The 15,396-nt window shown below is 45.4% G+C and overlaps 1 protein-coding gene across 11 annotated transcripts in view; it reads left to right on the top strand.

Moving 5' to 3' along the window:
• The window catches only part of RAPGEF1 (Rap guanine nucleotide exchange factor 1), a 104,689-nt gene that overhangs the window by 27,709 nt on the left and 61,584 nt on the right, over positions 1 to 15,396 (top strand). Inside the window, exon 1 of one of the 11 annotated variants that reach the window (XM_060270339.1) lies at positions 4,228 to 10,804. The exons of the other annotated variants lie outside the window; for them this stretch is intronic. The gene's annotated coding sequence lies outside the window, so the exon portion shown is untranslated. Of the gene's footprint in view, positions 1 to 4,227; positions 10,805 to 15,396 lie in introns of those variants that run through there. 11 annotated transcript variants of the gene reach the window in all.

Genomic DNA, 15,396 nt, shown 5'->3' with positions numbered 1-15,396 from the left:
AACGTCCCAGGTTCAATCCCCAACAACATCTCCAGGTAGGGCTAGGAATGTGCCCTTCCTGAAACCCTGGAGAGCTGCTGCCAGACAGTGTAGACATTATGGAGCTAGATGGACCCAATGGACTGACTTGGTATAAAGCAGCTCCCTGTTATCTTGCTCTGCACCAGTTCCAAGATCAACTGATCCCTTCCTGTTAGGAGATAGACCAGGGGTCCCCAGACTTACCTGCCTTTGGGCCGGTGTCCGCCGTGCCGATCGCGCGACGGGCCGGAGGGTGGGGGAGTGCGCGCCAGTGCGCATGCGCACACCCATTTACTGGCGTGGTGGCGCGCTTCCAGGCCAAAAAAATCGCCGAAAATTGTTTGTGCGCATGCGTATGGGCCCCCCCCGACCCGGAAGTGCACCTCCCCCGACCCAGAAGTGCACCGGAAATGACCTCTTCTGGGTCGGGAGAGGCCCATACGCATGCGCAGAAACGATTTTCGGCGATTTTTTTCAGATCTGGAATGGCGTCGCCGCGCAGCGCGCCACAAGAGCGGGCGGCGGCGGCGGGGTCGTTGCGGGCCGGATTGGGAGGCCAATTGGGCCGCATCTGGCCCACGGACCGTAGTCTGGGGACCCCTGAGATAGACAGACACGCTTGATAGGCTTCCTGTCATTCTCTGCTTTCAAGGTCCATTCCAGATAGACAGCATTGCTATTTGGGTGGCTACCTCAGCAGAAAACTCCTGCCTTGAATGGAGATCAAGTGCATAATTTTCTTATAAGTTGACAAATGAATGTTGTGCTGCATAATATTCCACTAATCTTTGCCTGAGAAGATATACTTTTCTCTTTGTCTGTCTATGTCTCCCACTCAAACACTCTCACAGCAGGATGGTTTTCTTCTTCTTTGAATGAGCAAGCCCAGCCAGAGAACATACTAAGATACTGCCTGGAGCTCTAGGTGAATCACAGCTGTAAGAAATGCCTGGACTGCTCCTGTGGTGCTCATTCAGGCTGGTAAATCCTCACCTGCATGGTTGCCTTTAAGTAACAAATCCTCTGCAGCCGACCAGGGAACAGTCAGGCGAGTCCAGGCTGCCTAACTTCAAATCTTAGCACCCAGTCAGCACTCACTTAGAAAGCTGCCTTATACCAACTCAGATCCTTGATCCACCTAGCTTAGCATTGTCTACACTGAGTGGCAGCAGTACTCCAGGGTTTCAGGCAGGGCATATTCCCATTCCTGGCTGGAGATGCCATTGGGGATTGAACCTGGGACCTTATGCATGCAAAGCCGGTGCTCTTATCACCAAACTATGACCTCTTCCCACATCTCTAGTGTCCCCTAACCTAGTTTTCTCTTACTGTTGTCGGATTGCAACTTCCATCATTCCATGACCCTCAGCTGTGCTGGTTGGGTCTTAGGGAAGTTGTAGATGAAAACGTTTGGAGATTACCAGGTTGAGACTCTAGCGGGATCTCATTCTCTGTGCCTATCATTATTCTGTTTCTTGTATGTTGTATGGTAAGACCAGCCTTAATCTTCCCCAACACTTTAGTCTCCCTTCAGTAGTTAGCCAGCCACATCTGCTGTGACATCTTTCTCTTGCCGCAAGGCTTTCAGGTTTGGTCATTGGGGTATATACTGGTTCCATGATTTCAGCCGCCCAGTTTCCTCTTGGATGTCAACTCCGTTGCTGCAGCCAAAACTGTTACATGCATCAGCAACTCCGCCAATGTGTGGTTGGTCCTGCACATAGCGCATAGCAGGCTTGGCCTCTTGTGCTGAGAGCTTCCAAGCCTCCAGGCTGCAGACAGCTGTTGTCCACTCCCTGTTAATTAGGGAGGCAGAAAGAGAGCTGGCTAAAGTGACAAGGCACCATCTCCCTCAGGCTACACATTTTGATCTGATTTAAAAGGACCTTATCAGAGAGAGATGGGGGAAGGAGACCTTTCTCCTTGCGCCCGGGTTAGACATTTACAAACAAAGGGAATGCAGGACTTTTAAAACCATGCTTAGATTTTGGACAGATTTCCATAGTTCAGAAGAATGAACCTGATGGGGACTATCTATGGAGGATAAGGCTATCAGTGGCTACTAGCCACGGTGGCAAATTCTGCCTCTGCAGTCAGAGGCAGCAGTGCTTCTAAATACCAGCTGTTGGAAACTGCAGCCTCGGAGAGGACGCTTGTGGCTCGGGTCCTGCTTGTGGGATTCACATTCAGGCATCTGACTGGCCATTGTGAGAACAGATGGGCAATTTGCCTTCTCCAACAGGCTCTTCTCATGTCCTTCTCCACAGACTGTCAACCCATCCCACTTGTGGTTTCTTGCTTCTAAGACTGAGAACACATCATACATTTGAAGTATGTGACTTTCCCCAAAGGATCCTGGGAACTGTGTTTGACCCCTCTGAGAGCTACTATTCAGACCACCCCTTAATAAGTGACAGCTCCTAGGATTATTTAGGGGTAGTCAAGGGCTTTAAATTAGCTTTAAATATACAGGGGCCTGATTAGAGCTAACATTGGCTACAAACCAATACCAGCAACAATACACTCTCCCAGTTAGAATTCTTCTATTGGGAGGGTGGTGGTGGTGGGTACTGGTGGAAGGCTTTTAGCAGCAAATTATTTTACAGGTTTCCTCCTTTTCTAGCATTTGCTCAAGTGGTTCCTTCTCTCACCCCACCCCCACCCCTCCATTGGAAGCCTGTGAGCATTGACTGGTTTACCGAAGAGTTATGAGATCAGGGACCTTAAATGTTTTTATTGCGCCTTGTGGGTAATTGGGTTCCTAATGAAAATTGCTTTCCAGGGGATGCGGTGGGCAGTCCTTGGAAGCCTCTACTCAAGTGCCCTCAGTTTGATGATTTAACACTTGGACAACCTAAGAAGCAGTGATTGGATAATGCAAGCAAACAGCAGAGCTCCAGGCTTGGAGGGGAGGCAGGGAAGAACTTTTGGCCTGTGGGTGACACTAAGCTCTTCAAGGGGATGGGTGCCTGTGTTCTATTTAAGGCAGCTGTTGTTGGTCTGATTCTGTGGGCAACTGTTGAGTGGGCTTAGTGTCTTTTAAAAAGAAAAAATGGTATTCCAGTATGTAAGCTGGTGAAGCATTTATTTTAAAAAATATGGTTGTTTTTAAAAACCCATTGTAGCTTTAATGCTGCTGCTTTGGTGATAGATACCTCCTTTTTATTTATTTTTTGCTGGAGTTCTTAACGTTGTCCTGTGGCAGGGATGGGGAAGCTGTGTTTCTCCAGATGCTGCTGGACTACAACACCCATGACCCATCTGGCCATTGTCCGTGCTGCCTGGCACTGACCAGTGCTTTAAAAAAACCCACATGTTTAAGAGTTCTCTCATTTTCTTACTCATATTGAAATACTGTCCCTCAATAACGCCAAACTTATATTCACAAAATGTTTAGGGGTATGATTCCCCCTGCATCTCCCCAGAAAAAAAGCACTGCCACAGACTATTGGTGGTCCATGTAGCACAGTTTGTGAGGCAGTGGGCTAGAGGTTCTCCGTCCTTTTCCTCTGCTTTTGTAACCGATTGGCTGACTGGCCCCTTCCTCCCACAATATATATCTGTCTGTGAGTCTTGCTCTCCCTTCACTCACTAAAGGAAAGCTAAACTGTACAAATGGAACTCCGTGTCAGCTAGTTGTGAAAAGTTTTATTTATGTTGGCTACTTGTAAATAAAAACAAAGCATGGAGCTGTAGGGAATGTCCATAATAGTATAGAAGGGACATTTTTCTGCACTTGTGTTTCTGACCTTGAATCAGACTTGCTTGAAAACTGTAGAAATAAAGATGTAAACTAGCTGTTTGGGGTTTGTTTGTTGCATTTTTAGTGCTTTTAAAAGATGACCACTGCATCTAAACTCTAATGGATTGCTAGGCTGAACCTTAATGAGAACACTCTCCGAATATGATGGTGTCCCTTGGCCTCTGACATTTCATGTGCTGTGATGCTAAGGCTGGGCTGTGGGGTTATTATTACCACTCCCCAGATGCCCTGTTGGCTGTCATTCCCTTCATTTTGGGGCACCATCTCCTTTTTCTGCCTTTAACTAGACAGTTCAGTTCCCAAAGAATGCATCTCTTAGTTTATAGCTAGCTAAAATTACCGGTAGTACTGAGCTACTGATTTGATGGTCAGGATCACAGGATTGGGGCCATGATCCAGAGAGGGGGGGGAGGGGGAGGGAGGGAGGGAATGAGGGAATTGGAGAACTGCTTCAATCTTGCATCTGCACAAACAGAAACACAACCCCTGATTTCTGCACAAGTCACTAACTGGAAGGAGGTGCAGCACAGTACAGAGTTGCATCAGACAGCCTCCTCAAGGCTTAGTTTATTCTACTCTTTCTATGTCAGGAGTGATTAAGTGCTCCAATCACACCTGATACAGAGTAAGGGCAGAATCACCCCTGCCCCCGCTGCTGAGCAGTACATCTTGCAGAAATGCAGCAAGAATACTTTAATGTGAAACTTTGAGATCACAGGATCCTGGCTAGTGATGTATGACTCACCGTGCACCGCTTCCCCCAACCACCACCACCACCGAAGAACCAACAACTCAGGGGCTGCCCAGGCTCATGGAGAAAGGAGATAGAAGCCTTGGAGGAAGGGGAAACGTGGCAGTTGAGGTCACTGTAGCATCAACATCCCAAATGTGTAGTATTTGTTTGTTTGTTTGTTTGTTTGTAGTGTCCCCGGATTCATTGAAAAAAATCTGGTAACCTTACTCAAAGGTCCATTCTGCTTTCCTTAGTTGCCTGGTACCTCCTGGGGAACCTACAAACAGGGTGCAAAGGCGATAGCCCTTTCTTTCTGCTGCTTGTCCCCAACAGTTAGCATTAAGGGGCACCAGATTATATCAATTTAGCTATGTGTTTTGTCAATAACTCATAGAATCATTGAGCTGGAGGGTAATCCTAGTGCACCATCCAGGGCAGTCTCCTATTTGAAGCAGGAAATCCACAACTAGGAGCCCCGCCCAGCAAATAGACAATTGTCCAGCTTCTGCTGGAAGACCTCCAGCCAGAGGATGTACCCCCACCCATAGCTAGCTCCATTATTGAATAGCTGTGACCTTCAGGAAATGTCACCTAATGTTCAACTGAAAATCTCCCCTCTTGAAACTGAAGCTCACTAGATCTAGTGTGGGCTCTTCACCACAGCAGACAACACACTTTTGTTGTCTTCTATGTGACAACCTTACAGAGATTTGAAGACAATTATCTTGCCTTCCCCACCCAATTCTTTTCTTCCAAGCTAAAGGTGTCCAGTCCTATCAACCTTTCCCCTGTTATCTTTGGCCCTACCAAATCTACTGCCAATCAGTTGTTGTTGGATGACCCCCAAATTCTAGTCAATCATTGCACAATTTTATTGTCTGTGGTCATTTGATGGTCCCGTCGTCTGTCTGCAATCACTCCTTAACTTTGCCCTATCTTGGAATGCAAGTGTCCCTGAGGCCACTTGACCTATCCTTGGTTCCCTTGTTACACACATTTTTTTTATTTAAAAAATGGCTGTGGAAATCTAGCTGACAGCAGCTTTATTTCCCATCTTAGAGAGTAGGGATGGGGCTGTTGGGCTACAGATGTTGTTGGACTACAGTTCGCATCCTCCCTCACTATTGGCCATGGTGACTGGGGATGATGGGAGCTGGAGTCCAACAACATCTGGAAAGCTGGAGTTGCCCCCCATCTTTGACTTGGAGTCTAAATGCCCCACTTGGAGCTGACTTGTTCTGGAAGCTCAATAGACAAGATGGAGAGATGGGTGATTCTTAGACACCCAGATATGAAAGGGCCCTTGTGGAAAAGCCTATCTCCCTGGCCCTCTCAACACAAATTTTAACAGTTGCAGTCTGGGAGTGAGGGCTGGGAAGATGAAGGTTTTTGAGAGGCAAGTCTATAGGATTGGATCTAGAAGTGCAGGTGGCTTCTGGTGTCACCAAAACCTGGGGTTTTTGTTTTGTTTTGGGAGTTTCCCAATCTGATTGCTTCTGTCTTGTCCCTTGCTCCCTTGGGGCACAAGGAGGGGTGATGTACCCACCTTATGTCCCAAGTATAACTTTAAGTTGCCCAAATCAGCATTTACTTAGTTTTACAGTGACTCTTGCTTTTCACATAGCATTGAACACCACCCTCAGATGGGTTGGTGTTAGACATTTTGACTAAAAATGGTTGTGTTGTCATTGTTTTCCATGGCAAATATCTAAAGAGGAATGAGGCAAAGTACTGGAGGAGGAAGAGTCTGTCAGTAGTTCTTATCTGTGATGTCTGAATAGAGTCTCCAAGTTCAGAAGCAGTGTACCTTGTATGCCACCTACTGAAGATGCAGGCAGTATTTGGAAGGGATGGAAGAAAGCTGCTATTTTCAGTCCTTGCTTGTGGGATTCTAGGAAGCATCTGGTCAGTCGCTGTAAGAAAACAGGATGCTAGACTAGGTAGTCCTTCATCCTGATACAGGGGACTTGTCTGCTGCAAAATGTGTGTTGTATTGGTTTAGATCTATGATTTAGAGGAGTGGTCCCCAATTAGATAAGTATTATGGACTCCCTGTTTTTCAAAAGCCAAACCATTGACTCCCTACTTTTGAAAATGTTGATATCTCTATGGTAGTTTATGTTATGTGAATGGTGCCACCATAACCCCCAATATGTCCCAGCACAAAACTGGGACACATGTTTTCAGGACCATGCATCCATGCGAGTCACATGACACATGAAAGAGCACAGTGCCAACAAACATGTGTTTTGGGTCGCCACAATCTTGGGTAAGATGTGCATCTGGCTGTGATCTCACGTGGTTTTGGGTGCCATGTTCATGTGAGAAGAGCATGGCTCTCAACTGTCCTAGACAGTTGGTGGGTTAGTGCTACGGATCCCCTGTGTGGGTTACACAGGCAGCTTAATTGGGAGCCACTGATTTAGAGCATTAGCCTTCGCCAACCTGGTGCGCTCCAGATGTTGTTGGACTCTTGACTCCCATCATGCCAAACAGCATGAGCAATAGTCAGTGATGATGGTTTATCCCTGCTCTGCTTGAGAGTGTGAAAACAACTACAGAACGCTTCCTGCTCAAGTCCTGAAGAGATTTTCCAAAACAGGGAATGCAGAGCATTTGGTGACACAGATCAATCCACATGTTTTTAACATGAACTAGAATGTTTACTTCCAGTTCCCATTTTGGATGAGGAATGGACTACAGTAGTAATATCTGCAACAAAATGTTGCAGTGTCAACTTCACATTCTAGGTGGTTTGTTCTTGTTCAGGGAGCCAGCTAGCCAATTTCCCATAGTGATTGGTTTTGACCCTCCCACCATGGGGCTGTGCAGGGGATGAATAAGGACATAAGAGTTGAAAGGGAGTAAAAAAAGGGCCTGGGGTAGTTTCTAAATTGTGTTCCATACTGCTTAATGCAACTTACGGATATGTAGAACCCCTTAAAAAGATATGTGAACCACTTCCGGTTTCCTTCTGTGGTAAGTGGCTGCCTCCCACATGAGCGGACCCCAGCTGTGCCAGTAATTCAGGGTTGATATGGGGGTAATTAGTCCTGGCAGGACTAATTAGTCCCCAGGGTGGGGAAGGAATGTCTCACAGACCCGCAGATCGTCTGTGATCTGTCGATTCACATCAAGGTGCGAGCGGCAGGGACGCTGGGTCTAAGAGCACAGCACAGCTGGCACTCTCCAGAGCCACTCCTACATGGAGGAGACACCTGTTTTATAAAATAATAAGATTTGGATTAAAAAAAAACCAGGCATATTCCAGATGGAGGAGAAAAAAGAAAAATAACTGCCAAATTATACAGTCGTTGGATGCTGAATTTCAGACTTTAAATGGACTCTCATCTTGAAACGTGGATTAAGGAGGTGAGCAACCGCTATCTTTCCATACTTGCTATATTACATCATGATTTGGTGAAGCTCAGCCAGAAAGAATTTAATTACTTAAACGAAAAACAAGAAGCGAAAATTTTAATTGAATGTATAATGCACAGCCATCAACGGAGAACTCTAATGCGAATTAGAGCTGGCAGAACAAGATCAGATATGGCAGCTTGGGCTGAAAATGGAAACAAAATGGCAATCATTATTGCGCAGTTACCACACACACAAAAATGGAATTCTTATGGAAAAGAGCTCCTTTGGACTTGGGGTGTACTTTGTTCTAAAATACATCTGCTTATATGGATTATTTTTATACATTATTGTGGACAGAAATTGTGGACAGAAGGATGGAGATCGCTGGATCCCTGCCAGCTCTTCTAGGGCCCGGAGGAGCTGGGGGGCGGTCCTTTCGTTCTTGGAGGAATTTAAATAATTCTCATATAATATACAGCCGGGAAGCATGCTCCACAATACAGCATTATATACAGACATATACGGACACCAGCTCATTAAGAGACAGCAGAGAGAACTTGTTGACTTGCCATTTATAAACTCTATTTTTGGAATGAAGCCCGGTGCCTTTAATGAGAACTTAACGAACAAAGGAGAGATAAGAGGACTGAACACCAACATAATTGGACGGAGAATAAGATTGGGGGCGGGGGGGCGCCTCCTGTGTGTTAACAATATAAAAATTTTGCTACAGAAGATGTGAGCCACAGAAACGACGACTGATCAGACTGAGAATAAGGATGGATAATATTAGTTTTGAATTTGAAAAATAGCCGAAAATGCAGAGACATAAATGAGGATGATTATCTCCAGAAATCTGGAACATGTGAAGTCCCCCCCCCAAAAAAAATATAATTGGAATATATAATAGGTGGTGTTGTTGTTATTGTAATTTGGACTGATTTTATTTAATTTGTCATTAATTGGAAGATTGTTTTGAAAATGAATAAACAATTTAACAACAACAACAACAACAACAACAACAACAACAACAACAACAACAACAGATATGCGAATCAGCTATTGGCACACGAATTCTTCCCAAGGATTGGAATAAAATTTGGGAATTGTGACCCTTAAAATGTGTTTCCAGAATGGCTAGGGGGAAACTCCTTAAAATTATTTGTTCATTCGTGTCCGACTCTTTGTGACCCCATGGACCAGAACACGCCAGGCACTCCTGTCTTCCACTGCCTCCCGCAGTTTGGTCAAACTCATGTTGGTAGCTTAAATTAAATTAGCTAGGTGTTCCCTTATCACCTCTTTTCCTATCTTGGGCTGCAGCTCCTGCCTCACATCATTTATTACGTTATCATCAGGTAGGGCATTGTGTTCCTATTGGGTGAAGACAAGAGGCAAAGTAGGTGTTGAACAGTTCTGCCTTCTCTCTGTCACCCATTAGCATTTCTCCATCTTCTCCACACAGAGGCCCTACTACTTGCTTGTTCTTCCTCTTACTTCAAACAAGAATTGTAGCCATTTTCAAAGTTTCACTTTTTAAACCATTTCAAGCCTATAGCCCAGAATTCACAACTTGCTAGTGGCTAAAGCCCACCCAGGTGCACCCGTCTCATCAGAGAATATTACATGTAGGGTATCATTTTCCCCTACTTGTTTTGCTTATTTATTTTCTCTTTACAGATTATAAATCCTAGTACGTGATTGGTAATAAACAAGTGTAGGTGATATATTGATTTATTTATTTTTACTTTATTCGATTTATGCTTCTAATAATTTGAGTTGTGGACAATAGCAACTTTATCAAGGGGCCAGTGAACTCATAATTTTGGGAAACCTCTTCTCCGGGCTATTCCAGCCCATTCCCACCCTAATTTTGCATTTCCAGTCCATTCCATTCTGTGGCTGCTGAGCCTGCTCAATTCTCATTGGAACTTGGCATTGGAACCTATGCCCTTTTAAAATGTGGTGGGGTTTTTTCGGGGGGGGGTATTGGGTTGTTGATTTTGTTTTGTGGTTTGATTTTGTTCTGTGAACCAAATTAAATAAGATAATAAAATAATAATAATAAGACCCCCCCCCCATTTAGGCATTTATTTATATATATTCTGTACTGCTTCAAATCTCAGCATTTCCCTGAGCATGGCAGCACCAGCTCTCTTGTTCTCAGTGCTTTTATTCTGACTCCATTTAAGTCGGTACTTAGTATTGGAAGGTGCTTGCTTTATTTTATTTTATTTTATTTTATTTATAAAACTCTCTGTGGAGTGCCTTACATCTGAGCTCTTGAACCCTTGTTGTTAGCACTGGTGTCCTCCACAGCCCTTGCCATAATTGTGTGCCTTACTGGTGAGAGGCAATGACATCACCCCTGTTGCCTTGGCAATGGGTAAACAGCCCCTGGCAACATGGGGTTCTTTTTAGAAACCTGTATTCCAGCCAGACAAGTCGCATGCCTTGAAATCCAAGCCTAAATTCTGAAGTTCATTTTCCTTTCCCCCAAGAATGGGGGGGGGATGGGGGACGGGATGCTGAACCTTCCTAAGGGAAGTGACAGGCAGGTCAAACAAGAAAATAGGGACAATATCAATGTTTTACTCCCTTTCACTGTTCCTCCAGCTTGAGGCTGGTGCCTTGTGGGGGATGGGAAGGGTCAGAGCCTTTTGTTCTTTTTGGATGTGGCTTTCCAGCCTGGAAATCCAACCACTGAAGGTGCTTCAGACCTTAAGTGCCCAAGCTATTTGTTGTTATAGCCTTTTCACACTAGGATTTCAGTATAATCCAGTAGCAGCCTTGGTGGTCCTTTGTGCCCCTCCCGCAACATCTGCTGGGCTTGCCCGCAAGCAAGAGATGGGTTTCTGCATGCTGGTGGAGGGGGGCTTCCAGGCAAGCCAAAATACTGCTTTGTAAATTGAACCTGGACAAACGTAAGTCACATAATCTGTCATAAGGCAGCTTCCTGTGCTCCTTTGGGGTTTTAGCTTGTTGGTGCAGCTAGCCTTCTGTCAGCTCTGACTTTTTCTATTGGGAGTTGTTGTTGGGGGGGCTATACAGATTACATTCCCACCTGATACCCTTCTGGCCCCATGCTCAGGACTGCTGTGCTGTTGGCCTGCCACCAGTTAATTCACCCTTTTGAGGAAGTGCCACTGGTAGAGGATTTGTTTTGCATGCAGAAGGTCCCAGGTTTAATCCCTGCCAGCATCCACAGGTAGGGCTGAGAATGCTCACCTCTTGAAAGGCTGGAGAGCTGCTGCCTGCCAGTGTTGATAATCCAGAGCCAGATGGACCATAACAAAGAGATTGGTAGATTGAATAAGAGGTGTGAATTTACATATGTTAAAAAAATAAAATAGTATAAGCCCAAGGATGGTTCACCTGTGGCCATCCCAAGATTGCTAGACTATACCTCCCATCATCCCTGACCATAGGTCAGTAGGTTTAATAAAACTCCAGCATCTCTAGGTAGAGCTGGGAGAGACCCCCTGCCTGAAACCCAAGAGAGCTGCTGCCAGTCAGTGTGGACAATACTGTGATAGATGGACCAACCCTTTGAGTGACAGAAGAACTCCCCCTGTGATAACCCTGCAGCTTGGAACACCTTGACTGCTGTTGCTTAGGGTAGGTGGCTAGGATTCCAAATGAAACTTATCCCCCTTCAATTTATTTATTTTTTTTTTTTTTGCTTTCTCCATCAGCCCCTATAGGAGACATGGAAGGTAATGACATCTGTGAGTCATGGAGCATTCCCCTGGCCAGCAGAGGAAGGAGAGAGGGCCCTCCCTTCTCCAGCCTTCAGATGCTGCTATTGCCCTCCGTTATGAGCTGTGTGGTTCAGCCCAGCCATTGAAATGTCAGTGAAGTCAAAAGTGGCTGCTGGCTGCCTCTGCTTCCTGAGGGCCAAGCTGCTTGGGAGGGTGACCTGCAGATCAAGAACAAGTTTCTCCATCAATCTGGCTGGCCTGTCCTGTCTGGATTCAGCCCATGCCTGCCCACCACCTCCGCCTTCTTTCACTGAATCCTGGCTGCTTTCCTAATCTGCTCATTCCCAACAGAGTCTTGGGACTTGGGACAGCTCCACCCAAGCAACAGAGGTTAAGGGTGGGCCAGTTTCCTGTATGTTGAAGCTTCTTCCCTTGTCTTTAGAAAGGAAATGAGCCAAGGCTGCATTTACACACAATCAAAGAATGTAAAAAAGGGGGTTTGTAGGGCAGCCTGCCTTGGCCTGGTGCCCTCCAGACATTGTTGGACTCAAATTCGAATAAGCCCCAGCCAGCATGGCCAGTGTTTGGGGATGATGGGAGGTGTAGTCCACTATGTGGGAAGGCTACAGTAGGACTAAAATTTCTCATCAGATTGGGAAATTTACCATCGGCCTTGAGGGGAGTGCATTCATGTTGCAAAAATATGCAATAAAACTATTAATACAAATTAACTAATAAATAAATAAATACTAATGTAAATTCCTTCTTCCGACCATTTTCTGCCACTCCTTCAGACACCTGGCTCTCACGCAGGGCCCCAAAACTCACAGATCACTCCACTCCCACAGAAGTTTCCTGGAATCTGTTGGCACCACCCTAGTCTTTCATACTGGGGTTTATGGACAGGCACCCAGGTCTGATGGTGCTTGCTTGGGCTACCCACCACTGCATCCCATTCAGCTCTCAGATTAGCTGTACTGCACAAGCCCGGTTCCAGGCAGCAGCAGGTTTGGTTGGGTGAGTTTCCTAGGAGGTCCAAAGGATGGCCAATATGACATCCATCCACTTACTGTTCTTTCTGTGGCCTCTGCAGGGATGGTGGTGGTGCAAGCAATGCAAGCAGTGAGCATGGTTTCTCTAGAACATTGATTTTGAAGATTTACTACTCCCCTAAATTGATGAGAGATCTGATTTAGCATCTTTCTTTGACTTTTATGTATATCTTCAGTAAACAAAAGCAAAAAAATAAAGAAAATATGCCATGCTAGTTTTTTTCCCCATGCTATCTTGACAAGTTTCCCCAAATAATAAAAAAAAATCAATTGAATTGAAATTGGACTGGGGTGGACTTAATCAAATGAGAGTAGCATGGCTTAAATGTTTGAGCCAACTGAGTGCTTTACTTGGAAACTATTTTTATTGTAGGACTTGTAAATATTTTAAGACAGGAGAATGCAATAGCATTTACTTCTCTTCTATTGTTTAGAATTTAAGTGGGTGGTGTTAAAGACACTAAAACTGTTAACAGACTAATTTTAGCATGCCTGAATAACTCTGGGCATAAATATGTGATTCCTAGAGGTAGTCACCAGAATAAGTGATTTACAGCTTATACATGGTCCACCACTACATCATTAGGGACAATAAATGGGAAATGATGGCCATTGCACACTTATAAAAGCATAGAATTGGAAGAGAGCTGAGAGACTGTCTAGTTCATGCTTTGCACATGTGTACATATCCTCTACATATAGTGCTGCTACTCCTCCCTTCCAATTTGGTCTATTCCTTTTGAACAGGTTTTACCTTTCAATTTTTACATTCCAGTCTTGATTCTAAACCCACCAGATTTCAGTAATGCCTACCAGAAAACAAGCTTACACTGTCTTCCATTAGACAGTTCTTTAGATAGTTGAAAATGGCTTTAGATATTGGCAAATCACATCTCCTCTTATCCAGATGAAACATACCCAACTCCCTCAACCATTCCTCATAAGGCTTGGTTTCCATACCATTTTATCTTCTATGTTACCCTCCTCTGGGTACATTCCAGTCTGTCAACATCCAGGGAAGAATGGGTGAGTGAAGATTCTTCTTCTTCTTCTTCTTCTTCTTCTTCTTCTTCTTCTTCTTCTTCTACTTCTTCTTCTTCTTCCTCCTCCTCCTCCTCCTCCTCCTCCTCCTCCTCCTCCATCGGGAACATGTGTCTGTCTGTGTGTGTGAGTGTGTCAAATCAGTGTTACCCCATGGCTGAAGTGGGACTCAAAGGCCTTCACAGTTGGAGGGCAGGGGCTCACTCTGAATCCTGCCAAGCGGGTACACAGTCCAGGAGACCCTATAGTATGTTGGCTCCCAGTACGTTTCCGGGCACAATTCAAAGTGTTGGTGCTGACCTTGAAAGCCCTAAACGGCCTCAGTCCAGTATACCTGAAGGAGCATCTCCACCCCCATCGTTCTGCCCAGACACTGAGGTCCAGCGCCAAGGGTCTTCTGGCGGTTCCCTCACTGCGAGAAGCCAAGTTACAGGGAGCCAGGCAGAGGGCCTTCTCGGTAATGGCACCCGCCCTGTGGAACACCCATCAGATGTCAAAGAAACAAACAACAGTATCTGACTTGCTATGGTCCATGGGATCACGAAGAGTCGGACACGACTAAACGTCTACAACAACAACAACATCTGACTTTTAGAAGACATCTGAAGGCAGCCCTGTTTAGGGAATAATTTGATGAATTATTGTATTTTAATACTTTGCTGGAAGCTGCCCAGAGTGGCTGGGGTATTAATAATAATAGTAGTAGTAGTAGTAGTAGTAGTAGTAGTAGTAGTAGTAGTTGTTATAGAGGGCAGCCCTGCTATTTGCTCCATAAATTTGGAGGACCAGCGGTGCCCCTTAATTGCCAAGAGGCCACTATAGAGGTGGCATGGGAGAGCAGATCCAGCCTCTAAGGAGTTCACTACAGCAGCGACTGATGCATTCCTCTGAGGACAAATCTGCTTCCCCTGTTGATCCTGCTGCCTGAGGCGACTGCCTCACCTTGCCTCAGGGGTGGGACGGCCCTGCCCCAGCATTTACCTATACATAAGCAATAAAACAACTGAAGCACGTTTAAGCACTTAAACCAAAGCTGAAGCCAGTGATTTGAAAAGAGAGCTCCATATTCTTCTTCTTTTATTACTCTTCCTTTCCATTCTTTCCATCCCTTTCTGGCCCACACCTGTCAAAGCTTATGTTTTAAACCCTCTTGTTTCAGGGACACCCACCCACCCACCCTCGTTGCACTTTTGCAGAGCTTAGGAAGTGGAGTCATACACTGGTATAATGTTAACAGTATGCTTTGGCCTCTAAAGCCCAAGCTTCCTCTTTCATCTGGAGTTCATCCTTCTGCTCTACTTCCGCCAAAATCCTCAGGCACCCCCCCTCCCCATCCCCATTGGCCAGGGCTTTAATTGAAGCTTCTCTGTCTTTGCCACTCACTCTTCAAATGACAGAGAGGCGCTCAGTGAAGAGGGAAATGCCATTTTAATGGGCAGCGTTGTGTAACTCGTTACATAAGTCACCTCTGTGCTCAGAAGCGCTTTGGAAGAGTTCTGTTCACTCAGAGACGCTTTGTGGCTTCATTATCAGGTGGGAAGAGAGGACCTTTGTTGCTCTCCCTCTGGTAGCTTTTGGGATGCTTCCTTCCTTCCTGTCCCCTTAGGCCTTTTTTGAAAAAAAGTGACACAGCTTGTTAGCCCTCCAGTTGATTGCATGATTCTTAAATTTTGAGTGTTCTTTCAAAAGCTGTGTCTGCTTCCAAGCATCATTGTCACAGTG

This window comes from Zootoca vivipara, chromosome Z, assembly GCF_963506605.1.
Source record: "Zootoca vivipara chromosome Z, rZooViv1.1, whole genome shotgun sequence".
Lineage (NCBI taxonomy): Eukaryota > Metazoa > Chordata > Lepidosauria > Squamata > Lacertidae > Zootoca > Zootoca vivipara.
This window is presented reverse-complemented; position numbering and strand designations above follow the sequence as displayed.